The sequence below is a fragment of the Hipposideros armiger genome, unplaced genomic scaffold (assembly GCF_001890085.2).
Source record: "Hipposideros armiger isolate ML-2016 unplaced genomic scaffold, ASM189008v1 scaffold_108, whole genome shotgun sequence".
In the NCBI taxonomy this organism is placed as follows: Eukaryota; Metazoa; Chordata; class Mammalia; order Chiroptera; family Hipposideridae; genus Hipposideros; species Hipposideros armiger.
The window spans coordinates 484,972-510,462 of NW_017731458.1; the positions used below are offsets into that span (position 1 = coordinate 484,972).

The following is a 25,491-nucleotide window of genomic DNA, read 5'->3' on the forward strand; positions in this document are numbered from 1 at the left end:
CTCCCCAGAACACTGCTTATACTTTTATGAGGCATTTCCTTCATCCTTCCTTGTAGTACACAGCTAAGGCTGTCTGTCCCGGTCATCTCGGCTTTGGAAAGTGGCCTTCTTAGAATCCCCCTAAGTGGCTCTGTGACTCAAAGCACATGAGTTTCTCAACTGTGACACAAGGCTACCAGCCCACACCCCTTTTTCTTTTGAGAAGTTACTGTGAGGTTATGTACAAAGCACACAGTAGGTGCTCAATAAATGGGGGGGGCTTTCCTTGGAGGGGAAGACCAAGTCTCATTCTCCATCATCTACACCCCCCTATTCCTGGTGCTTAGAAGGTTGTCACTCAGTCAGGACTTGTTGAAATGAGATGAAATCTCCGAACATATGCAAAGCAAATAGGGATGAGGGGGGATTGTGCCTTGAAAGGTCTGCAGCTGGCCTCAAATCTCATCCATCTAGGGTGAGCTTCAACAGTCTAAGAGATTCTAGCTCAACCCGGGTTAGGGAGGGGAGGTGAAAATCAGTGCAGATGGAGAATTTTCAGGGTGGCTCGGCCTTGCAGGCATCACAGATGATGACTCCTAAATGTCAGAAGGGATGCATACAATTTAGAAGGCAAGAAGGAATCTGGAGATATTAAGATACTTACCAGACCATGTGAGGCAGCGAGCTCAGCCTCAGATGCCACTCCTGTTTTCATTAGCAGTGAACTTGAGCTGCTTGAAGTCTAATAGAAGCCTCCCTTTTTCTTATTTGGGGTCTGAGTGCAGTCGCTTCATAATACAGCATAATGTTCCCTGATAGATGTTTGTTCTACCGGTATCTGTGAGATGCAGAACTATGGGAGATGCAGGGAAAATGGCAACTCAGCAACTTCCTCTGCTGCAACCTCTTGGGTTGGATCCCAAAGGGTGTGAATGACCCCCAGTTGATGGGGACATCTGTTGCATACACTCCCGTACTCTGCCTCCTTTCCCTGATTCACTTGAGGGCTCAAGTTAGAAGTTTCTGGATTCTGTGCACAAGGCTGAGACAGACCCTGTTGGGACCTGCTTCCTATTTAGAGATCATTTTGGGGGAGCCAGATGGAGTAACTCTACCAGAGACGAGCTCTGACTGGTCAGTGAGGCTGGCGGACAATGTGATGTCAGGAAGACAGGAGGTCGGGTGACTCAGTAAGCGCAGTCCAAGGATACAGGCTGGATTCGGGCATTCATTCACTCAGTCACGTATTTATTCATCCTTTCTTCCAGCAAATATTTATGGGGCACTGGCAATGCAATCATGAGCAAAATAGACCTAGTACCTGCCCTCCAATAGCTCAGGACAGTGGTTCTTAAATGGGGCGATTGTTGTCCCCCAGGGGACAATTGGAAGTGTCTGGAAACAGTTTGCGTTGTTGTAACTGGGGGAGCTCCTGGCATCTAGTGGATAGAGGCCGGGGTGCTACAAAACATTCTAAAGAGCACAGGACAGAGCAGGCCCCACCACAAAGAATGATCCAACTCAAAATGTCGATAGCGATGAGGCTGAAACACCATGGTCTAGAGGCCTTGCGGGGGATGGAATGATATTCCTTTTTATGGGACATGTTTTTAAAAGCAAATAATTTGTCTGGCCGACCTATATATTTGTTCATAAGCCAGCAAGAGATAAAACTGGGACAGTTTCTAAATAAAGTTTGAGATATCAGAGCAACAAAAATAATGCCCTCTATCTATGTGGCATGGTAGAAGACTGGGCTACCTGGTCAGAAGGTCGTTTCAGGTGTGCTGAATGACCCTATAGGATGCCCACAGGACAGGGGTCCTCAGAAGCATGGGCTTTGTGGTCAGGACCCCAGGTTCTGGCTCTGACTCTCCTACCCCTACTCAAGTGATGCTGAGTCATTGACATTACCCTCTCCAGCTCATATAGTCCTGTAAAGACAGCCAGATGGTCCAAATAAATATTCACCAGGGCATGAAAAGGGAGCCAAAGGCACTGGCCCTCCCACCCAGCATTCTTCCAGACCTCTGCCGCTGCCATCTTCTTAGCAGTTCGTCATTCATTCTTTTGTTCATTCATTAACAAATATTTACTGAGCGCCTACTATGTGCCAGGCCCTGTTACAAGTGCTGAGGCTGCATCAGTGAACAAAACAAAAGTCTCTCATAGAACCTGCATTTTATGGAGAGAGCAAATTCATCATCATCATCATCATCATAAATATCCTACAGATACAGATTTTATGATGAAAATAGAATGAGGTGATGTGACAGGAGTGAGTAGGTTGGCTGGTCAGAAAAGGCATCTCTAAGGAGGTCTCTTTTAAGCTGAAACACAAAGGCAAAGGGCAACGTGAGTTAGGCACAGTTCTGGGGGAATGACCCTTGCGGGCCAAGTGTCAGCATGAAGAAAGGTGCCCCGAGGGAGGAAGAGCTCCATGTGTTCAGGGAACAAGTGGGTACAAAGGAACCTGGGATGGGTTGGAGAGTGTGGCGAGGCTTGAGTAAGGAGTTTGGGTTTTGTTCCAAGAGACCTGGGCAGCCAAGGGAGGGGGCCTAACCAAGGGAGTCCTGTGCTCCTCGTAGATCGATTACCCAGCTTGGCATCACGTGCCTGACCTTAACCTTAGCAACCACGCCAGCACAAGATTCCTAGCATATTTTCTCTGCTTCCTCACACCAACTCCAGCTGGCACGATGCAGCCCCTTTAAAAGCTCACCTCAGTCGTCATGAAGCAAATACATCGAGGCCCACTATAACTGACCCCTTCCCTCAACCTTGCTAGTTAGGGGTCAAGGTTGAGACGCATCCTGTCATTTTCCAGTCACTCGTTCACTCACTCACTCCATGAGCCGTTACTGAACCCAGCCTTAATCTGGTTCCTCTAGAAGCAGACCCTGGAAAAAGGACGTGTAGTTTATTTGGGAGATGATCCCAGGAAATAGCAAAGGGGAAGTAGAAAGTAAGACAGGAAAGGAAATTAATCAAAGCAAGTGCATTATTGAGCAAGTTAGCACCGTGGGCAACTGGACCTTCCTTCCACAGAGAACTTTGGGAGCTAGGCTGGAACACGTACCTCGCAGATATCCCACCTGAAGGCTGAGGGAGTGGGGTGTTTATTTATTTTTATATTATTTTTAAAAGATTTTTTTATGTCTGATCTTATTTATTTGGTAATCTTAGAAAATCTCTTTTTTTTTTTACTGTACTCAGACTTAGAGGTAGAAGCTCTCTTGGCGATCTGTTCCTGGCATTTTTCTTTGGCCTCCTTCATTCTCTTGGCCAAAAGTTTAGCATACTCTGCGGCCTCTTCCTTAGTTTTCTTAGTACGCTGTTTCTTCAGAGCAATACGCCAACGTTTGTGTTGCAGGACTTGTGGAGTAACAAGACGCTGAATTTTGGGTGCTTTGGTCCTAAGTTTCTTACCGTCTTTGTTTAGGGGCTTTCTCACAACCTACTGGCAGACATCTTCTTCTTTACAGAGATTGAAAAGTTTGCGGATTCTGCTAGCTCTTTTGGGTCCCAGGCGAAGAGGTACAGTAGTATCAGTGAGACCAGGAATATCTTTCTCCCCTTTTTTCACAATGACCAAGTTGAGAACACTCAGATTGGCATCCGCAGTGCAACCCCGGACACATCTGCACTTTCTTTCTCCAGTCCTCCTTGGTCTGTCACAGGAATGCCCCTTACTCAGGAGCAGGCGGACATGGCCATGGGTCAAGACACCCTGCTTCATGGGGAAACCTTGTTTGTCATTCTCACCACTGATTCGAACCACATAACCCTTCCATGCTTCACTCAGAGCATCAGCAGCAACTTCTGTGGCCATACGCTTCTCATAAAACGTACGAAATTTGCGTTCATCATCCATTTCAATGAGTTTTCTGGCAGCCAGTGGCTGGGAAAGAGATGCTCAGCTTCATCCTGAAGCAGCCGATGGCCTCTCAGGTGCCACGAAAAAGAGCTGTATTTTTAAGATTGTTGTTAAAATATAGCTAATGTACAATATTATGTTGGTTTCAGGTGTACGCAATAATTACACATTTATGTACCTATGGAAGTGATCTCTGTGATAAGTCCAGCAACCATCTGACACCATACAATGCTCTCACAATATTATTGACTATCTCTCCTGTGCTGCACATTACATCCCCGTGACTTATTTGTTTTAAACCTGGAGATTTGGACCTCTTATTCCCCTTCACCTTTTGCCCCTGCTTTTAAATAATTCAATTACAGTTGACATTCAGTATTATTTTATATTAATTTCAGGTGTACAGCATAGTGGCTAGGCATTTACCTAATTTAAGAAGTGATCCCCCTGACTAGTCTAGTACCCACCTAGCACTATACATACTCATAGTTATTACCATATTATTGACTATATTCCTTGTGCTTTACTTTACATCCCCATGACTATTTTGTAACTGCTATTTGTACTTCTTAATCCCTTCACCTTTTTCATCCTGCCTCCCAACCCCCTCCCATCTATCACTCCAACAAATCTAGTACCCATCTAATGCCATACATAATTGTTACAATATTAGTGACAATATTCCTTATGCTACACCCTACATCCCCATGACTACTTTGTAACAACCAATTTGTACTTCTTAAACCCCTTCCCCTTTTATCACCCACCCATACCTCCAACCCCCCTCCTATCTGGCAACCATCAAAATGTTCTCTGTATCTATGAATTTGTTTCTGTTTTGTTTGTTTGTTTTTTTCTTAGATTCCACATATAAAAGAAATCACATTTCATCTGTCTTTCTCTGCCTTACACTCCACTTAGCACAGTACTCCCCAGGCCCATCCATGCTGCCACAGATGGCAAGAGCCCATTCCCTTCCATGGCCAAGCAATATTCCACTGTATATATGTACCACCGCCTCTTTATCCATTCTTTCATCAACAGACACCCAGGTTGCCTCCACATCTTGACTTCTGTAAACGGTGCTGCAATGAACATATAGATGCACATGTCCCCTCAAAGTAGTGTTTTGGGTTTCTTCAGATGATCACCCAGAAGTGGGATTACTGGGTCCTTCTTTGTCCCTTGTTATAGCTTTTGTTTTAAAGTCTATATTTTTGTCTGGTATGAATATTGCTACCACAGCTTTTTTTTTTTCATTTCCACTTTCGTAAAATATCTTTTTCTCATCCCTTTACCCTCAGTCTGTGTGTGTGTCTTTGGTCTGAAGTGAGTCTCTTGTAGGCAGCATATGTAACAGTCTTGTTTCCTTATCCATTCAGCCATGCTATCTTTTGATTGGAACATTTAATCATTTACATTGAAAGTAATTGTTGATAGATATGTAGTTATTGCCATTTTATTTATTTTTTTTGTCTTAAAGAAGTCCCTCTAACATTCCTTGTAATACTAGTTTGGTGGTGATGAACCCCTTTAGCTTATTCTTGTCTGGGAAGCTCTTTATCTGTCCTTCGATTCTAAAGGATAGCTTTGCTGGGTAGAGGAACCTTGGTTGTAGATCCTTGCTTTACATCCCATTGAATATTTCCTGCCAATCCCTTCTGGCCTGCAAAGTTTCTGTTGAGAAATCAGCTGACAGTCTTATGGGAGCTCCCTTGTAGGTAACCAACTGCTTTTCTCTTGCTGCTTTTAAGACCCTCTCTTTGTCTTTAACCTTTGGCAATTTAATTATGATGTGTCTTGGTGTGAGCCTCTTTGGGTTCATTAGATGTTTGGGACTCTCTGCACTTCCTGGACTTATATATCTATTTCCATCACCAAGTTAGGAAAGCTTTCAGTCATTATTTCTAAAATAGGTTTTCAGTTCTTTTTTATCTCTCTTCTCTCTTCTCCTTCCAGTACCTCAAGCGAATGTTGATATGCTTGATGTTATTCCAGAGGCCCCTTAAACTCTCCTCATTTTTTGGATTCTTTTTCTTTTTGTTGTTCTGATTGAGTGTTTTCTGCTGCTTTATTTTCTAAATAGCTAATTAGATCCTCTGTTTCATTTATTTTATTTGGGAAATGTTTCCTTGTCTTCCCATTTTGGCTGCTTCCTTGTGTTTGTTTCTGTGTAAGCCTATGCCTCCTGGTCTTAATAGAGTGGTCTTATATAATAGATGTCCTTTGGGGCCCAGTGGTGCAGTATCCCTGGCCATCAGAGGCAGGTGCTCCATGTGCGTTTCTTGTGTGGGTTGTGTATGCCTTCCTGTTGTAGTTGAGACTTGATTGCTGCTGGCATGTCAGTGGGAGTGATTGATCTTCAGGCTGATTAGTTGTGAGAACCAGCTGTGACTACAGTGGAGAAATTATTGTGCAGAAGCTGACCCTACAGAGCAGAGCTCGCTTGAGCTGGGCTCTGGTGCCTGCCCAGTCTGCCCTTTGGGTGTGTTGTCCTTGGAGGTGGCTGGGTGATGCTATGGCCCAATCCAAAGCTGGCCACTGGGCCTGCCAGTCCCAGGGTTTCCTTGAAAGGGACCCACTGCAGGCCAAGTTCAGCTGCAGTCTGTGGCCTCTCACCTGGCATGAGCCACAAAGCAATCCAGAGATGCTCACTGCCTGCATAGTGCTCAAAGATACCTTGAGAGGCCAAGCTGTGAACCAAGGCTGGCTGCCACTAGTGCTGGGCTTAGGGCTGCTCAGCCAAAGGTACAGGACATGCTGAAGCCAGATGCTGCTTGTTTGGGGGTTGTGAACCTTTGAGAGATTTTAGACAAGTCCACAGCATGAGCCAAGGCATGCCATTTATACAGAAAAGCCACTGGCAATGGCTTGGGTGTACCCAAAAGTTGAGTGGGGAGTGATCTCAGGAAATCACTAGTGTGGGGCAGACAAAAGGCGATAGGCAGTTTGATGGAGATTCAGATATGGCGGCTGCCTGTGTCTGCATGTAGGGAGAGGGGGGGCTGAACAAAGAAACAATGGCTTCCACCAGCTCCTTTGTCTGGGGGAAGGCTGCCCCTCCAGCCCTCACCCTGAAACTAGACAATTCAGTTGCTCCCCATATGTCCCTGGCACCCTTGTAGCTGCTGCCCCAGCATGGAGCTCAGAGCAAGTGAGTCCATCAGCAAGTAAGTCCATGCATGGGCTCTTTAAGAGGAGCACTTGGGTGTGCAGCCGCCCTCTGTCTCACTAAGCCACAATCTCGGCTAGTTTTCATAACCAGATGTTATAGGAACTTCTCTTCCCGGCACTGACATCCTGGGCTGGGGAGGGGCTGGGACCCCTCACTCCTTAGGGGAGGACCTCTGCAGGCGTAATATCCCTTCTGATTTTTAACGGTCACACATGGGTATGGGGCCAGCCTGTTCTGCATCTCTGCCCCTCTTAACCAGTCTCGAGGTGGCTTCTTCTATATGTCTTTAGATGTAGGGCTTCGGTTCAGCTAGACTTCAGGCAATTCTCAATAATGGTTGTTCTGTGGTTTGGTTGTAATTGATGTGGTCCTGAGAGGTGGTGAGCACAGCATTTACCTACTCTGCCATCTTGACTGGAAACCTTGGAGTGGAGGTGTTTATGTAACAATGCCTGAGAGTGTGATTCAGGTCTGCTCCCCAGGAGTATTAACTTTCTGACACTTCGGGTCTGCCTTGTGCATGGTAAAAGAGGGCTCTTGTTATCAGAGAAAGCTCTCAGGTAAAAAGACCAAGACAGTGGTAGTTGAAGATTGGGCCATTCCACACCAAAATTGTTAAGTCAAAGGGGATATGTGTTAGAAGCGAGTTTTTTGAAACAATTAATTGATTAATTAATTAATCATTTTATTGTGGTGAGAACACTTAATGTGAGATACTCCTGACAATATTTAAGCGTACAATACAGCATCGTTGACTGTAGGTACAATGTTGTACAGATTTCTAAAACTTATTCATCTTGCTTAACAAAAACTTTATGCTTTTTGATTAGTAACTCCCCGTTTCTCCCCACCCCTAGCCCCTGGCAACCACCATTCCACCCTTCGATTCTATAAATCTGACTATTTTAGAGAAGTATTTGTCTTTCTGTGACTGACTTATTTCAGCTGGCATGTTTGCAAGTGTCATCCATGTTGTTACATATTGCAGAACTTGCTTCTTTATAAAGGCTGAATAGTAAGTATTCCATGGTATGTATAAACCACATTTTCTTTACTATTCATATGTTGAGGGACACTTAGGTTGATCCCACATCTTGGCTATTGTGAATAATGCTGCAATGAAGATGGGAGTGCTAATATCTCTTTAAGACCCTGATTTCAATTCTTTTAGATAAGTACCCAGAAGTGGACTTGCTGGGTCAGAAGGTAGTTCTATTTTTAATGTTTTGAGGAACCTCTATACTGTTTTCCCTGGTGGCTGCACCGTTTTATATTCCAGCCAACAGTGTGCAAGGGTTTCCATTTTTCCACATCCTCAGATACTTGTTGTCTTTTGTGTTTTTGATAATAGTCATTCTAACAGGTGTAAGGTGATAGCTCATTGTGGTTTTGACTTGCATTTCCCTGATGATTAATAATATTGGGCAACTTTTCATGTGCCTTCTGGCCTTGTATGATTTTGGAGAAATGTTTATTCAAGTCCTTAGCCCATTTTTTAATTGGGTTATTAGATTTTCTCCTGTTGAGTGTGGGAGTTTGCGTTCACTGCCAGACACCATACTTGGTGCTGAGAATATATAGGTGAAGATGATCTGGTTCTTCCTCTCCAGGAGCTGATACTCTGGACTCTGGCCCTGCCTCTTTTCTCATCTATAATAATATAAGGTCTAATACTAATAAGTTCTATCACACAGAGATGTTTTGAAGAGTCGATGACATGCCACATATGAAAACCCTGCAAATTAATTGTGGGCACAGACTTTAGATGTTATTGTCACCACTCATTTTACTTTCTGCAACCTTCATTTCCTCCATCTGCCAAATGAGAATAAGAATATTTGCTCTGCCTACTTCAGACAGCTGTCATATGTTTGCAACGAAGTAATGAATGAGAATGCGCTAGAACACTATTGAAATGTAAACCACTGCTCACCACCTCTGTCCATCCCCTTTGCTCTAAATGAATCACTTGAGGAGAGGGATATCATGTGACCCACCTTTGTAAGCCTCTCTCCTCAGACCAGGGAGGGTGCCCGGCACATAGTCTATGCTCAATAAATCCTGGTTGAATTAAACCTTACGCCACAACTGTTGGCACTGTCGAGTGGGCAGGGAAGGAATTATTAAAGCCAGTTTACAGGTTAGGAAACTGAGGCTCAGAGAGGAAGGAGGGGACATGCTGCTAGGAAGGAGCAGAGCCAGGACTAGGGTCCCTGATGTCTTTGCTTCCAATCCAGTGAACTATTCACTATAACGCATTGGAATGACTGCTTGGGACACACCAGATAGATAGATAGATAGATAGATAGATAGATAGATAGATAGATAGATAATTTCCTGGGGGCAAACTGGCCTGGTAGCTCTCTGGCAATACTGATCTCTATAACTTATCTAGTATCAGTTTGAAAGTAGCGTCTCCGATCTGAATATATCTGGATCACCTTGGATTTTCACCCTAAGCCGTCCCGGTACCATAACACACCAGTGAGAAAACCCTTCCTAGGATAGCTTTTGGGCGGCTGCCAGGCCTGGATTCAAATCTCAGAGCCTCTGTTTGGCAAAAGGCTTCACCCTTCTGGCTCTTAGTTTCCTCCCTGGCAAAAGAGAAGCATTATTCACCTCATTGGATTTTATGAAGACTAAAAAGGGTCATGGATGCAGAGCAGCTAGCGTGGGGCCTGGCATGTAGTAGGTACTCAACAAGTGGTGGTCTCCCCTCTCGCCTCTTTCTTCCCAGAACTAATCATACCTGGGCCACTGGCTCCTTCGACCTCCTCACAGGTTGTGAGAATTTATGAGGCAATACCAAGCAAGCATTTCTGTTTCCTGGGAAGTATGACACTGCTGTTTTGAGAGCAAAAATACGCGTGTGTATATATATTGAAATTTAGCTCTCTCCCTGTCATCCAGGTTTGAGTCTCCAGGAGGCCTCCTTTGGCCAGTCCGCATTTTTATGACCCTGGTGGGTTTCATGGCAGGCTCTGATTCTTGGAAACTCATCTACTTTCCTGACCCTGAGAGCATTTAATTTGAAACATCAATCATAGTTTAGCGGTAAGCTCCCTGTTTACAAATAACTGCAGACACTCTTGTTGCAAGATCTGAACTGTGGTCTCAGAATAGAGTAGCAAGGTGTCCTCATGGCCCAGAAAGGAATGAATGTTGTCAGCCCAATCTAATTGTCTCCTACCACCGTCATCATGGGAACGCTATGTCAAGAAACAGCATAGCCTGTGTGGCCCCAGCCCTGGAGCACACTGGGAGAAATAATAGCAAGAAACGATGTCAGTATTACCAGGCCAGGATGGAGATATCAGGACCCAATCAGAACTGAAGGGCCAGCCCCTTCAGGAAGAGGCTAGTTGTATGAATTGCCAGGTCCAAGGGATTTCTACAAATTCTAGTTAATGTATCCAAATATATTCAGGTTGTTAGAGATATTATACCTTCAACCAGAAATATGTTTACTAGTCACATATGGTTCAGCATACTAAAGTATGATATGTCAAACACTTCTGTTTACTGCAGTACTTGCCAGAACCTTTAATAGGCAAATGTGCTTGTGGGTCTCCAAGAGAGGGATATGAAATACAGGGCTTGATCAACTTTTTAAAAATTGCAAACCTTTTCTTTTTTAATCTCAAAAAAAGAGCATCTGATGGGACCAGTGTTCTCTAGAAAATATTTTGGGAATTGCTGATTCAGGATGGCAGCATTTCCAAGGGGCACAAGGCAAGAGCTTGTAGGTTGTGCTGTTCTCAGTATCAGGTGACGATGCAAGGGTCACACAGGACCAGATGCTGAGGGAACGCTGAGAGGGATCAGTCACAAGGACCAGGGCCTGGCTGAGCATCTGGTCTGCGGGGGCCAAGCTCCATTTCTAGGAGGAGATCCAGTTGGTAAACTGCTAACCAAGTATGGAGAGAAAAAACTACAGACTCCACAGAGCAGGGATTAGAAGAGTCTACTGAAGGGTGATGGGTAGAGACAGAAGGCTCTGAATCAGTGAGGACACTTTTGTTTGCAAGTGAGAAAACCCCGTCAAATGTGCTTAAATAAACTACAGAGCTTATTGGGTCCAGGGAGGCTGGTTGGCCTTTAGTCATGGCTCAGTCCAGGGACCCAGTGCTGTCACCGGGACAAAATTTGTTTCTCTTATTCTGACTCTGCTTCCTCTGTGTTGGCTTCATTCTTGGCCAGACTGTCTCTTCACAATGGCCGCTAGAGGTTCTCTGTTCTATTGGACTGTCGGAAAAGTCATGACGTATTTTTTCTATGTTTTTTGTTGCAAAAATGTGTCATGACTTTTCCGACAGCCCAATACATCCTTCCGGCTTCATGTCCAGTAGAAATGAAAGGCCACTTCTTCAATAGTGTGTGTGTGGACACACACACATGCATGCACACACACACACAGATGTGCACAGACACACGTACACACATGCACACGCACACATGCACATATATGTGCATGCGCACACACATACACACATGCATGCACACACACGTACACACTAGAATTGAGTTTCATTGGCTATAATTACCCTGACTTGGATCACATGCTCATCTCTGATCCATCTGTGCTGGGGGGTGAAATTCACCACGTGGCTTGGCCTCAGCTATGGGTGCCCCTCTTGGGGCCCAGAGAGAGTCTACTTTGCCTGAAGCACATGGGTGCGTGGAGGAGGTGATTCCCCAGGAGGGTGAATGGGTGTCAGGCAGTAGACATAGCAAAGGTTTACACCAGGCTGTGTTTCTGGCGCTTCCCAGGGATGACAGCTCCTGATCTTCACCTCCTGCCCAGATGAAGCCTCCTCATGCTGTGCCAGGCTGGCCTCTCGTTGACTTAGTGGCTGGACAAGGGCTGAGCATGCAGGTAACAAGAACATAGTGACCAGAGCCAGACAAGGGAGGGCTTGGTAGGGACTGTTCAGGGAAGTGACGGGCTAAGTTCTTCTGTAAGATTGCTGTTTCACAAGATGAAAGACCAGACAATAATCAGACTTAGAAGAACATGACTGAGTGCAGGATCCCTGTTAAAGCCCAACTCTCAGAAGTCAGGGGACCTAAGTCCTGCCTCCCCTCCAGGTCTGACCAATAGGAAATAGACACAAAGATCACAACCAAATGCCAGCCAAATATCAATTTGATTCAAGGCCAGGTGTGTGCGTAATGCTTTCCAAAATGCAGGACTCTGTGGCATGAGCTAGATTAGAGAATATGGCTTACCTGAGGCTGAAATAGGGGTCTCACCCTATACCCCTAACCCTCACCCCTAACCTAGACCTTGGAACCTGACTGGGGCAGCCAAGTAGACTGTGAAACCCCTGCCCAACAGGACACTGGCCTGCTCCACAGACCCAGAGAGAGTGACCGGCCACCCCCACCCTGGGCCCCCATGCCCCAAGGGTGCTCAGCCCACATGAGCAGGGAGCAGATGAGTGAGAGCCCAGGTGGTTCACGGTAAACCCCAGAAAAAGAACAAAAGCAGAGCCCCTCACCCTGCCCTGAAGTCCATTACTACCCCGCATAGTAAGGAGGCCAATGAAGGTCAGGCCTCACCCCCAGTCATATGAACCACTTCTCTCCAACTGGGGGTGCGATTAGAAAGGGGCTCAACCTCAGCATTTCCCAGGAGGGAAGAAGTGTTATGGAACTTTCCTGCTCTATGGTGGAGGGGGCGTGTGGGGAGAGAAGGAAACAGTTTCTTCACATCATTTAAAAAGGTCTAGTTTCTTCTCTTGTGGCTCCAGTTCATCCTCTGGCTAGGTGTTAGGGCCTGGCTGGATCAGAGGGGTTGTTACCCAGAACAACCCAAAAAAATATGATTTGAAAAGGCATGTGGATACACACGCAGACACGCAGAAAGGAGGGTCTGCCTCCAGGGCTGGATCAGAGATCTCAGAAAGGAGCTAAGACAGATGTTTCAGCCATGGAGGCTGGGGGGTCACACCACCGGACCCGACAGTTCCTGTCCATGTGTTCCCTCCTGGTCCCTAAGCTCTGCCTCTGCCCTGGCCAGGCTACCTCCTCCATCCTGTGGCATCAATGCAAAGCCACTCCAGCTGTCAGAAAATGCTCCACTAAGCCCTCGGGCCTTCGCTTTCCCTAGCAGCTGTCTTTCCTGGTTCTTTGGCCCAAAGAAGCCACTGTGTCCTCCGGTTTCGCATCTGAAGGGTCTGAGCACGTCAGAGCAAGCACCATGTGCCACCCTTTCTCCTGAACCGCAGGGCTATTCTGGGCTTCTTTTCCTCTCTCTGACTTTTAAAGTGCCAATCCTCCAGGGGAGGCCTCGGGGAGCAAGCCCCAAATTCAAGGATTAAGCTAAGTAGAACAGGAAGGAGAAATGTAAGTACCTGCCTTATTTAGGAGGAGAAGGAACCCACAATCCTATCTTACAGTCGCATTTTCTTTCCACAGAAATACATACCAATTTTTTCTAATATGTCAATTAATGGAGGAATGGGATACCGTGTGCACAGTTTGCTTTACATTTTGTACCCTGTCTGGCCACCAAGTCGAGCTGGAGCCCTGCTGCTCCTCTTAGTGGTACCCCATGGGGGTGGCACTCACCTGCTGGCCACACCCTGGCCACCCAGATGGGAAGCACAACCTCTCAGGGTGGGTGAGGCGTCTGGGCCCCATGTTGGCGACTTCCACCTCACACTCCATTTCTTCCTGCTGTCAAATCCAATTCAGAATATTCCCTAGAGAGAAAACCATTCCTGCTGCTTACAGCCCAGCGACCCCTCACAGCCCATTATCTCCCTCCAAAGCTCACTGGGCAGAAGGAATCCATGACTGTCCCTGTGGGGTGTCAGTCAGCACTTCATTATTGCAGATGTGGCCCAGACAACTCACCCCTCACTGGGGAACCATTTCTGCTGGTTCTGCAGCGCTGAAGGGCTGCTAGGCAAGCTTCCTCCCTGAAGAAGATTGTCATGCATTCATTCATTCATTCATTCATTCAACCAACTAATATTTCATGGACACCTACGATGGGCCAGGCACAGCTGGAGGCACAGATGTCACATTAATTAACAAAACAGACCAAAATCCATGCCCTCGCTGCTTGGAGGAAACAGAAAATAAGCAAGATAAAGTAAGTCAAGTATCTAGCCGGAGGCATAATACGTGCTAAGAAGAAAAGACAATTCAGGCCAAGAATGTATGTTGGGAGGTGAAATTTCTGATCAGGTGGCCAGAGAAGGCCTCCCCGAGAAGGTGATGTTTGAGAAAGACCTGAAGTCGGTAGGAAGCTAGCCGTATGGATCTGGGGAGGACATGTCCAGGCGGAAAGAAAACTAGAGGGAAGACCCTGACATGGGAGCTCGCTTGGGATGTCCAAAGAGCAACAGAAACGAGGTTGGCAGGTGACAGGGGCCAGATGGTGTATGGTAAGGACTTTGGCTCTTACTCAGAATGTGATGGGGCCCCTTTGAAGGGTTTTGAGCAGAGAAGTAATGTAATGTCACGGGATCTCTCTGACTGCTGTGCTGGGAATAAACGGAAGGAAAAGGCAAAAGTGGAAGCAAACAGGGAGCTATCCCTTATGTGGCTGTTACAATAATTGAAGTGAGAATCATGATGGCTTAGACCAGGGGTTGGCAAGCTGCGGCACCGCAGGCTCTGAAGTAAAATTGAAAACGAAAACGATCATAGTTTCATTTATAAAATTCTTAAAGGCTCCTACTCACATAATGGTGATTATGTAAAAATATGTTTATGACTCTCGAATAATTTTTAAGTTGTTGTGAGGGACAGGATTGGCTCTTCCAGGGGTCGGCAAACTTTTGAGACGGAACGTACCCAAAGAGCCGCATGTGGCTCGCGAGCCGCAATTTGCCGACCTCTGGCTTAGACCACAGTGGAGCGGTGGTGAGAAGGAGTCAGCGCCAGAATCCCTTTGGAAGGCGGAGCCCCAGAATCCCAGCCAGACCAGACACGTGGTGTAAGAGAAGTCAAAGGAGCCAGGATGACACCAGAGCTTTTGGTCTGAGCAATGGGAAGATGGAGTTTCCGTTTGCTAAGAAGGGAGGGGCTGGAGGAGGGGCTGGTTTGGGAAGGACCATTGGGACCTCAGCTCTGGGCAAGCTTGGACATCCAAGAGATATGTCAGTGGGCAGTTGGGTGTATGAATGTGGAGGTTAAGGGGGTGGATGAGAAAAGATTTATTTGTGAGTCCTTAGCCTATAGGTAGTTTTGAATCTCTGAGGCTGGATGGGTTTCCCTAGGGATTGAGAGCTGAGTCAAAAAACTCTTATAAATTCTTGCCTCCATGCCAGGCCCTGCAATGGCTGCTTGACATGCAGAGATGTGACTCACCTTCAGGTCTGAGAAAAGGGGGAGGAAGACGGGGAGGGGGAAACGGTACCGGGAAGGGCGACAATGACAGAGAAATGCAGTCATTCCTGGTGTGGAGAAGCTCAGGGATTAGAGGGAAGGCTGACCCTGAATGGGTGCGGGTGTCAGAGAAGGCCTCCTAAAAAGGAGGATCCGTGATCTCCCCCTAAGAGTGAAAGGGGTCATTCAGGCAGAGATGGTGGGGAGGTATTCCAGGAGGAAGGAGCAGCCTGTACGAAGGCAGGAAGTCAACACAGAGCATGGGGCTGGAACAGGAAGTGTCTGTGGAGGAGCGAGGGAGGTGGTGAGGCTCCGGGAGGTGAGGATAGAACAGATGCAGTGCTGGGGAGTATGGGCTTTGTCCTGAGGTAAAGAGGGAAGGGCCACTGAAAGACTATACTCATGAAAACGTCACAGTCAAGTTCCCGTGCTTAACAATCGGAATCCGGGACATGTGGCATGTATTTACATCATCCGTGTAACTCCCAACCCCCCACATGAGAGACGTGTGAATGTCTCTGTTTTCTAGAGTAGACAGTGAAGCCTCAGAGAATTTATGTATCAAGTCCAAAGGCACTTGGCGCAAATGTGGACAGCCAGGATTTGAACCTGGGTCCGTGGGTGCTTTCCCTGATGAAGCGTTTCCTAGATAACATTTCTCACCTGCCAAAAGCACCCAGTTCGCAGGGCATCTGGTGATTTAAAAAGTTGGCTAAGGGGTTCTCACGCCTCATCCACAGTTGCCCTTTCCCTGACACACTGGATAGAATTTAAATATTGTCTTCCAAATCAATGCTCATTGTACTAGCAGGAAGCATTTCGAATGAGCCATTACACCATCACAGGGGCTTTTATTATTGGTCCTTAATAAATATTTGATGCTCAAAATGGTTATAAGCCCACACTGTGGGGATGGTTCCACCCCCTCCCTCCTCTGCTTCCTCTGCCATAAAATTAACTGAGGTATTCGTTAACAGACTTATCGTTTATCCTACTTTTAACTGGCATGATGCCGGAAAAAATAAAATAAGCGTATCGGAGGAATTACAGAACGCTTTTTAATGATAGCGAAGTTAAATTGAAAGACCAATCCTTCCCATTGGCTCGTTATCACGAGCCAAGTCTCCATGACGGTTAATGACATGGCCAAGGCCTGAGACATGAATTCAAACTTATTTATTTGCCCTTTAGAATAGCGATTATGCATTTTAGGTCCCCATGCATCTTGCACTAGCTGGGGTGGTGATGTTTAAAGAGGCCTTTACTTGCCATTTCAGTTGGGCCCCAAACAGTTTGGTGCGCATGTCTTGTTTGCTGGCTGTCGCCAAGCAGATGATGGGTCCTTTGTTCCCCAAGGTGGAGAGCTTCCTCGAGAGGATAGAGGAGGTTCCTTGGGCTTGTAGGGGCTACACAAACTGAAAGTGACCACCAGAGCTGGCGATACACTGGCAGTGTTGTGGCCAGGCCGCCATGTGCCAGATGGCAGGACAGGGGTGACCAAGAAGTCAGCAGGACATGGTGGGGGGAGGGTAGGAGCCCAGACCTGATTGACAGAAAAATAACAACTGCTAACATTGTAATGAATACTCACTGTGCATTGGGCATAGGACTAGTTTCCATGTGTCAGCTCGTTGGCCTATACAACAACTTTATGAGGAGAGTTGTAATGTTACTTACATTACAATAATTATAGAAGGAAACCCAGTACCCAGAGGTTAAGCAACGCTCCCTGTTAACATTTGTGGGGCCCAGGGCAAGAGACCAGTAGAGACCCATTAACCACATCTCTAAATATTAGAAAGTTGTGAATCCATCCAACAAATTGTTAAATAAAAAATGCTCTGTCGTCCTACTTGACAAATGTACCTGTGTAATGACTGTGTAAAGCCCAATTTGAATTCAGAATTTTCACACTCGTTAGAGTTCCAGACCAGAACCAGCAGCCTAGGGAGAACGGCTCCTGGCCCACAGCTCACCCCCATTCTCTCCCTGTCCCCCAGCTCTGTCTGAAACTGTGAGGGACCTTTCACACGTACATGGGGACATGCCAGCCCACACGTCCAAGGTCCAGACACTCCACCGCAAACAGCCACCACTTGGGAATAGGGGGTGTGCTCCCCAGCACCATGTCCACATTAGAGAGGAGGAACCCACAGGGAGGCCCTCTTGGGTCCTGGAAGCTGGCTTGGAGTCATTCAGGCAAAGAGTTCCATGGTTCCAGGGACCCGGAGTGTGGTGTAGAAGGAGAAACATGACTTCCAGGTGGGCACATCCTCTTGGCCCCTGTAGGGAAGGACACAGGTGGAAAAGGGCCAGAGAAGCGCCCTCTCAAGTGTGAGGCCCAGAGCAAGTCCTGTGGCAGAGCTGATGCTTGAACCCAGGCTGGCTGTCTCCAGAGCCCAGATCCTGAACCCCTAAGTTCTATTATCTCTCAACAACAAACCATGAAGTCCAAGTGATGGATGGGGATTTCCGGAATCCCACCAAGTGAGAACAGGGAGCAGGGTATTTTAAAGAGCATCTAGTCTAACCCCTGCCCACTCTCACTTTCATTCTCTACCTACTTTATAGATACAGAAACAGGCTTAGAAAGGTTCAGTGACTTTCTTAAGAAGGTAGACAGACCCAAGACGAAAACCCAAGCCATCTCCTGCTCCACCTACCTCACCTGCCAGCTCTCTAAACAGGACTTGGATGTGTGTCCCTGCAGGGGACAGCTCCCTTCATGTGATTTACAGTGTGTGGTCCAGTGCTGAGACAGAGATTTCCACTCCCATCTGCACGCCATGCCGCCAGGAACCCTGGGTGGCGTCAGTATGTTCCAATTAGCCTTCTGAATTATATTTGTTGTCTTAAAAATGTTTATATCCAACTGCTTCCCACCTGCTAGAATTGAATCTTAGCCTGTTCCACAGTTCCTCCCTGTCTCAAGCCCAAAGGAATACTCTTGTCCCTTGAGTGGTTCGTGACATCAGGCACCGCCACCAAGCGTGACGGTGTTTCCTAATCAGACTTAAGCGGAATGAATGGCGCCAGGACCCAGGGCACCGAGGCCCTCGCGCCTGGAGCGTATTGCTTCTGACAGTGCTACATCGCTTCCACCAGGAGAAGCCATTTGCAATTCTTATTATACTCTTCAGGGTGCTGCACGCTCCTGCCTGGGCTTCTGGGAGGCTCCAGCAGATAGCTTCAGGGACACCCCATAGAGAACCTGAGATATGTTTACCCTTCTCAGTGGATGGAGAAGTCTACAGCATTTTTTGCTGCAGGTTACATTGATATTCCTCTTCCATGAGTATTAGTAGCTATCATTCTGTCATGTACTGTTACTCCACAGAGAGCACAGTTTTAGTGTCAGGGCTTGTCTATAAGGTCTCCCTCTTACAAGCTGTGTGACCTGGACTCCATCATTTAACCTCTCCAAGCACCAGTTTCCCCAGTGGTAGAGTGGGGATGAAAAAGAGTGATGGTAAAGATGAAATGAACTGCTAAACCTGCTCATAGCTTTCATGGGGCACCCACTCCGTGCCCCTTCACTTCCTCAGTCCCTTCTGTGTATGTACCTGGCCCACGGCAGGCATGCAATTCATGAGGTAAGGCAGGGCATGTGTAAGTGCCCCATTTTCATAAAGCAGGAAATTGAGGCCTACAGGAAATCAGTGACTGCCCAAACTCAGCTTGCAAGTAAGCTGAGGTGCCAGAACCTATACCTGGGAGGCTTGACCCCAGTGTCAGGAGTCCCTTCATTCACCCTCAGAGAAGGCCAACATCCCTGCCCATCCCTGCCCAAGCATGGCTGAAAAGGTGTGTGGGTAGGTGACAACCTGAACCATGCCTTCTCTCCTTGGGAGCCTGTAATTGGACAGTGGACCATCCCAGCCAGGAAATCCCCCCAATGCACCAAATGAAGTGGTAGCCCCTTCGTGTCTAACACATTGCTTCATCTCATGGATTATAATATGTGTTTAAGTGCTAGGTCCAATAAGATTTGGCAGGATTCAATAATCTTCCTCCTACCCCTCATCCCCTCCAGGACATTAACTTCATAGTCCCCTCCCCCATGTCCTAGGAGGGTAAGGAGGTCAGGTCAGCCATCCTTGAGGTGTAGTATAGGGTCAGACAACTGGGCTAGAGCAATGACCCTCCTTCCGAGCTGCATGACCTTGGGCAAGTCATTTGAGTTTCTGATCCTCAATTTTCCTTTCTGTATAATGAAGAAAGATCATGTGTGTTCTCTGATCTAAAATAATGTCTTTTAGTTATTGGGCTATATATAAGTCTGTCTACTCTGATAGCCCGCATGTCCCCTGAGGACAGGGCTCATTTCTTAATGTAAAAAACGTGATGACCAGTTGCCATTTACTATATGGACTGAAAACAACCTTCAACACTGTGAGATATCAACCCACCCACCATCATGATCATCATTCATAATAATAGTCATAATGTGGTGAAGTTATTGGCAAGATACTTTCCCACTCTACCTCGATCCAGACGGTGACTCTCTTCAATATGATTATCTCATTTTACAGTAAGAAAACTAAAGTCTAGAAGGAATAGTGGAATTGTTCCAAGGTCAGCCAGGTACCGAGTGATGCAGCCACACTTGCACCTGCACCTGCATGATCCTAAATAGGCTCTGTGACTTTTTCTCCCCCACCCGGCTGTTGTTTGGGGGTTTCAAGCTGTGCAGAGGCTGCTTTCTGCCAGCTTCCTGTGCTCAGGAAGGATGGGATTGTGGCTGACATCTCAGTTTTTACATTTTCTTTCCGTTTTAATAAATAATATGTCACTATTCAAGCAAGCCAGCTGAATAATAATTTGTCAAGCTTGAAGCCCGACTTAGCTTGTTCCCACATTCGTCTTCCTGCCTCCTACCTCTCTTTTTCAGTCCAGTCTTCACACATCCTGCTGAGCTCCAGATATTTCTGCCTGGGTGCTGTCATCATTCCCTGAGAAGTGGCAAACATTAACTTTTTGTCTTTCCCCAAAGTTTTCCCCTCAGCCTACTGTAATAGGCTTTGCAGCTCAGCGTGCTGGAAGGGGAAAGATGACAGCCCTGACCGCCCCACGGAGACACCCTGGAGGCTCCGCTTCACCCCATATCCTACCTCCCAGCACTTGGCCCCTTTGACCTTGGTCTTGGTTTTTCATGGGGTGATAGCGTTGGGCTGCAGTATTATCAGTTGTCAGCAGGAGCTGCCAAATAACAGACTTGTGCCCCAATCTGAAAACTTGCTTAGGTTTGTGTATAATAAATATATTTCCTACTTTAAGTGCCTAAATACAAGATTTCATAGATACAAAAAAAAAACTATTTTAGAAAAACTCGACCTATGGAAGTTCACAGGTGCTGTATTTTTTCCTACATAACAATCATCATCGTAACAGCTGGCCTTCATATGAACCTTTTCAGCTTAGTGAGGAATTCCGCCTCTATCCTCTCATTCGATCATCACAACAATTTTGTGACAGAGATAAGGGCAAGTATGAATATACTTATTATTCAGATGAGGATATTCAAATATAAGCAACACTCGATGAAAACACAAGGGACTGGTTCTGACTGTGGAGATCAGAAGAGCTTCATGGTCGAGATGGCATTAGAAATGAGTTGTGTTGTTTTTTTTTAATTGGGGAATTGGGGGAGGGGAACAGTGTTGGGGAATTGGGGAGGGGGACCAGCTAAGTTGTTGTTCTTCAGTCTTCATTGTGGAGGACGCCAGTCGCCATCTGGCTGCCTGTCGGCAGCTCATGGACTCTCAGTTCAAGATGCTGTGTTACAATCTTAGTTGAGGGTGGTCGTAGCCACCATCCCATGTGGGAGTTGAACCAGCAGCCTTGTTGTTAAGAGCGCCCGCTCTATCCACTGAGCCATCTGGGTGGCAGCTCAGCTCAAGGTGCCAAGTTCAGTCTTAGTTGCGGGTGGGCATAGCCCACCATCGAATAGGCAGTCTTGTTGTTAAGAGCATGTGCTCTCACCAGCTGAGCCATCCTGCCACCTGTTGGCAGCTCAGCGACAGCTCAGCTTGGGCACAGCATCACTGGCCCACATGGGAATCGAACCGGCAGCCCTGTTGCTCAGAGCTCGCGCTCTTAAACTAACTCTTAACCAGCTGAGCCACTTGGCCAGCCATAGAAATGAGTCTTGAAAAATGAGGAGTGTGCAGAGAAGTGGGAGCAATAATTCCAGCTTTCTGGAACAACATAAGCAGAAGTCGAGCCTTGGGAAGTTTGTGCTGTGCCTTGAATTAGAAGCTGGTGCCCAGTCACAGTAGGTCTTGACAAGCACCTTCTACCTGCCAAGACATGATCTGTTATCTTAGGGTCAGGTCCCCAGAAGCTGATCCTGAGACAAGGATGCATGTGAACGTGATTGTCCAACAGCAGGGAAAAGATGTAATGGCCGCTGTAAGGAGGAGTTATCTTCCAACCGACACATGAAGCAGGTCAACTCCACAGAATATAGCAGAATTTATTACTGGACAATTTACTTACAGGAAGATTGGGTCAGGGCGGAAGAGACAACCCAGCAATTCTGTGCAGATTATTCTTCGCTACCAGACCACTATTACAGTACTTTTTTATTGTATAACTTGGGTACTAATGGTTGACCAGACAAAGGGACAAAGAATGCACTAGCACCAGGAGCCATCCCTCCTGGTGGTCTTGTGACAGATGATTGCCTATGGTTGATACTGTTACCAGTTTGATATTTATCTTGGTTGTCATGCCATTCCAGCTGTTGCTAACAAAAATAGGTATAGCTGCATCTTAAGGGACATAGGAAATCATCAACTAGCAGGCTATGATGTGTTTGCTAAGGACAGTAAAGTTGGTCAGAGGTCACAGCATGAAACACATTAGGGACACAGAGATGGAGCTGGTTCTGTTCCCATCTACATCTATACAGTGATTTATTAGGCAGTATTCACAGGAAAGAAATCAGTAGTGAACTGTGATCCAGAAGATGGCCAAGTCAAGCAAGACGACCAAACAGAGTCCACAAGATGCAAACTTGACTCAGTCTCCCTGGGCGTCCTAGACATGGCATAGACCTGTGGGACCCCAAGTGTGCTCCTGGACCAGCAGCATCAGCAATTACCAAGGAACTTGTGAGAGATGCAGAATCGCAACCCCAGTGCAGATTCTGAATTACCTCCCTAGGTCTTCTTATAATGGGCTAGATCAGGGGTCGGCAAACTGCGGCTCTTTGGGTATGTTCTGTCTCAAAAGTTTGCCGACCCCTGGAAGAGCCAATCCTGTCCCTCACAACAGTTTAAAAATTATTTAAGAGCCATAAATATATTTTTACATAATCACCATTATGTGAATAATATCCTGTAAAATATTTATAAATGAAACTATGATAGTTTTATTTTCATTTTCAATTTTACTTCAGAGCCTGCAGCTTGCGAGCCACCATTTGCTGACCCCTAGTGGCTCTTCCATCTCAAAAGTTTGCTGACCCCTGGTCTAGATCCCATCTCAGAGTTGCCCCAATGAGGGCACAGGGAGCTGGAACTAAAGTATTTACACATTTTGTACCTGTCAGTCATAGGTTAAGGGTTGCTCCTCAGGGAGTGTCAATTCCCAGGTTTCTGGCTTTCCATATAGAAGGTGCAGATTACAGCAGGCAGAGGACAGCACTCCAACAAAGAGGCCAGCTGTTGGGACTGAAGCACATCAGGCCAAGAGCCATGTGCAGGAAAACAGCGAAGGCTCCAGGGTGTGTGAGCAGAGCTTATAGGGTCTGGTCAGCCAGCCGGCCCAACGCAAGTACAGATGCACGTCCACATGCTTTAGCCCAACACCTGTGGGCACAAAGTCTCTTGAGCAGTCAACCGGGGAGGGTGTTGACTGTGGAGAAAGGGTTCCACTGAGAGCTAGGTCACTAATCCCCAGATTCATCCTAGGGAAAGTTTTATTACTTCCTGACCCTTATCAGGTGTTAACAAAGGGTTCTGAGTAGGGTTGAATAAGGTTTCCCCTTTTTACATAAACAGATAAAACATCTTTGTAATTAAAACATTAACTTGTAAATGGATACCATTAATGGACTCTCAAATGAGATAGTTCTATCAAGTAGGTTAATCTTTCCCTGCAACCCAGAGTGAACTCAGTTGCTTAGCAAACTCCTACCTCATAGACCACTGTGGTGAGCAATCCTTCTTGAGCAAAGGTCAGTTCAGGAAAATAAATATATGTATAGGCAGAGCTTTTTTTGCCATTCAGTCCAAAATAGGTATAGTGAATCCCATGGCAAAAGGAAGAGAAGGAGGGAGGGAGGAAGGGAGAGAGAGAGAGATCGATTAGCCAGGTATCACACAGGTACACCACTGATACTCTCCAGTGTATTCATCGTGTTAGACGATTTTGCCCAGCTGTAGGCTAATGTAAGTGTTCTGAGCATGTTTAAGGTAGGTTAGCCTAAGCTGTGATGTTCCCTAGGTTAGGTATATTAAGTGCATTTTTGTATATTAAACGATATTTTCAACTTACAGTGGGTTTATCAGGACATAACTCCATCATAAGTCAAGGAGCAACTATATATACACCTGTAAACCCACCAACACAATCAAGGAAAATACAATCGTCCCTCAGCATGGGCGAGCGGGGGTTGGTAGCAGGATCCCCGTGGATACCAACACCTGCAGATGCTTAATTCCATTGTATAGAATAGCGGAGTATTTGCACATAACCTATGCTCATTCTACCATATACTTTAAATCATCTCTAGATTACTTATAAGACCTAATAGAATGTAAATGCTATGTAAATAGTTGTTATACTGTATTGTTTAGGGAATAATGACAAGGGAAAAAATTCTGTATGTGTTCAGTACAGGTGTAGCCAAACTACACAAACTACCTCAAATATTTTCAATCTGAGGTTGGTTGAATCCATGGATGCAGAACCAGCAGATAGGGAGGGCCAACAGTAAAGGTTTCTATCAGCTCCCAAAGTGTCCTCATGTCCCTTTGTAATCCATCCCTCCTTACATCTGCATTCCAAAGGAGCAGCTGATCTGGTTTCTGTCACTATACATTAGTTTGCATTTGCTAGAATTTTATAGAAATGGAATCATCCAATATGTTCTGTTTTCTATCTGACTTCTTGAACTGAGCATAATAATTTTTAGACTTCTCCATATTGTTGCACATATCAACGAGACACTTATTAGTTCTGGTAGCTTTTTTGTAAATGCTTTACAGTCTTCTACATAGATGATTATAAGTTTGAATAAAGTCAGTTTTACCTCTTACTTTCCAACTTATATGCCATTTCTTTAGTCTTATTGCAGTAGCTAAGACCTCCATTACAATGTCGAATAGAAGTGGTAAGACCAGACGTTCTTGCCTTGTCCTTGATCTTAAGGGAAAATCACTCACCCTTTCACCGTTATTATTCAAGTCTTCTATATCCTTACTGATTTCCTGTCTTCATACTGGACTCATTATTGAGAGAGGAGTAGTGTTATCCCCAACGATACTGTGGCTTTGTCTATTTCTCCTTTCCATTCTATCAGTTTTTGCTTCCTGTATTTTGAAGGTGTGCTGTTAGATGTATAAACATGTATTATTATTATGTCCTTTAGGTGAATTAACCCCTCTCGTGTTAGGAAATAAATCTTTTTGTCCCTGGTAATATTCCTTGGCATCCTAGTTCTGTCTCTTGGCTTTCTGTTTTTAGTGGCTGTTCTAGAACAGGGGTCGGCAAACTGCGGCTCGCCAGCCACTTGCAGCTCTTTGGGTACGTTCTGTCTCAAAAGTTTGCCGATCCCTGGAAGAGCCAATCCTGTCCCTCACAACAGTTTAAAAATTATTCGAGAGCCATAAATATATTTCTACATAATCACCATTATGTGAATAATATCCTGTAAAATTTTTATAAATGAAACTATGCAAGTTTTATTTTCATTTTCTTTTTTTTTTAAAGATTTTATTGGGGAACTGGGGGAGGGGAACAGCATTGGGGAATCGAGGAGGGGGAACAGACAAGTTGCTGTCCTTTTGTTCCTCAGTCTAGTTGTGGAGGATGTTGGTTCACTGACCCATGTTGGTATTATCATTGCGCTCTTCCTGGGTGAGGTAGTCACTTGCTGGCCATTGAATGG

General features: G+C 46.0%; 1 protein-coding gene and 1 pseudogene across 1 annotated transcript in view; one reads left to right on the top strand and one right to left on the bottom strand.

Moving 5' to 3' along the window:
- The window catches only part of ASIC2 (acid sensing ion channel subunit 2), a 296,973-nt gene that overhangs the window by 97,319 nt on the left and 174,163 nt on the right, over window positions 1-25,491 (top strand). The gene's annotated exons all lie outside the window — the stretch shown is intronic.
- On the bottom strand, window positions 3,149-3,905 carry LOC109385089 (40S ribosomal protein S6 pseudogene; annotated as a pseudogene).